This window comes from Opisthorchis viverrini, assembly GCF_000715545.1.
Source record: "Opisthorchis viverrini unplaced genomic scaffold opera_v5_414, whole genome shotgun sequence".
Lineage (NCBI taxonomy): Eukaryota > Metazoa > Platyhelminthes > Trematoda > Opisthorchiida > Opisthorchiidae > Opisthorchis > Opisthorchis viverrini.
This window is the reverse complement of record NW_008752075.1, coordinates 7158-9400: the sequence shown is the minus strand read 5'-3', so window position 1 is coordinate 9400 and position 2243 is coordinate 7158.

Genomic DNA, 2243 nt, shown 5'->3' with positions numbered 1-2243 from the left:
TGCCACGACATGGCAGGCCGGTTTGAACTATGGCCCGGAACCGTCACTAGGGCTTCATGGCCTTGGGCTATGGCGGATAGCCACGGAAAGCTATGTGGGGGTGATGTAGTGGGGCAAAAATATATTACGGACAAATGGTAGCAGGAAACGCGGAATTACAGTGTACAGTGAAGCTTATGCGACTCACTAGTGTTGCAGATGAAGCAGGGTCGAGTGTAAAAGTTACTTGGGAAACGAGTTCACGCAAACAGAGCAATAATTGACTCAGTTGGTGAGGAGTACGAATAAAAGCCGCCGAGATCTTTACATCTGACAGATTGCAATGAACGCCTTCCGGTGGTGGCCGCTGTACGTTGGAAACCAGCACCACAGTTGGGTGGGTATTATTTCCAGTCCATCTGTACAACGATGTTGTCTAGTGGAACGATCGGTACTGGGTACAGAACGAAACGCAGGGAGCCGGCCTTACTCATGGTCCACAAGACGCCTCTGGCGGAATATCCCATAGACTTGAACGAAAAATTTGACACAACACCACGGGTGAGGTAGAGCACCTGCATGGCCCTGATGTGAACATAGACGCACATAAACTATAGCAAAGTATCAGCTCGGGGTTTTTCTATCTACGCAAAAGGGTCCACGCCTGTTTTAAATGGAGTTTCGAACGAGTGGTGAAGCAGGCTGTATAGGATTACGAACTGTATTGTATTGGTAGTAGCCCCCTACGAGCCGATATCGGGCGGGTGACCGGAGCATCTTGCGCGATTTTTTGGTTGACACACAAAGTGGTAAGGTCATCTGAGTGGTAGTGGGGATTTCATCGAAGATAAAAATAGAAAGAGCGGAGGATGATCCTGAGGAAACCACCCTGAGTGTGTCTGTACGCAGGGTCACTGATACGAAAGTGAAATATTCGGTTGGTGAAAGATGATGACGTTCAGTAAAATAATAGGCTATCGATGCCAAATTTCTACAAACTCCCTATGAAGGCATCGTGCAGGATTCTGCCATAGGCCATCGAAAAATCTAAGTAGATGTCGTAGATACATATACTCAGTTTGTTCGCGTTTGTAAGGTCTGAGTGAGGGAGAATTAGTCCATTGTGACAGAGACAAAATGGGATAAAACCACCTTGATTAGATTGCTGCAACCTTCCAGAAAAGCGGAACCCCAGAAGATATTTACATTGCTATTTCAATCTACAGCAACTGACAGCAGTAATTACTGGATGGCAGCCGTATGAGTCATGAAGGAGCCCTCCCTCATCTATGAGGCAAACAATGGTAGATTTGCGGGACATAGGTGGAGGACATGGAGGATAAGCAAAGAGCTCCCTGTTGTTGAAAGATGAGAACGGCTGTACATCATTTTTATTTTTGGACAGAAGATTCCCAAGGCCACAACTGGTTAGGCGTAACTGGATTTACGGAGTTTTGAAATCAGATGATGTTGAGGGACCCAAAGGATTGAAGGCAGAAGGGTTGAGAATTGTGCAATGAAATGCGTATCTCAGCGTTCTCTTATTGAATCGCACGCCCTGGCCGTTCTAATGAGCTTGCACGAAGTGGTAGCGGCTCTAAAGTGGTCGTGCTCCGGGATTGACTGCAACGAAATTGGGTATAGAACGCTGCGCAGGTAGGATTCATTTTCAGTTAGTTTACGTGATGAGGGCAAGGTGCGAAGAAGCCTATTTCTTAAGCGATTTTGCATGTTGAATGAGGTTCACAGTTGCAATCGGCATGGTGTCAGATGCATTTTCCGGAATATTTTACATAATGAAGATTTCACCAGTAGAGATGAGACACAGAAGAATCCGCTCTAGTAGGAACATGGTGGAACTGACTATTCTGAGAAGGACATGCGCGGATAAAACAGGGGAGGACTCAGATGCTAGTTATTGGTGGGGAATATTGGGTGAAAGTTCATAAACCTCGGTTGTGCAACCGGGAATGATCTAAGCAAAAACTATTATAGCCTTTTTGAGAGTTGGAGTTGACCGAAAATCAGTTGGTAGTTTCAAATGAAAAGACAGAAGCTGTACTAAGTCATGACATTTCCATCCTGCTTCTCCTGTTTGCGTGCGGATTTCAGCAAGTAGAGCCATTCCGGACGATTGATCCCAGCCGGAAAGATCGCGAAGTGGTGATACGCAGACGGGCAGGGCAGAGGTTGGCGAGCAGTTTGTTCAGGTTGAGCGGACCTGGAGAACGAGAATGGGCGCGAATAAAAACCACATTGGATGG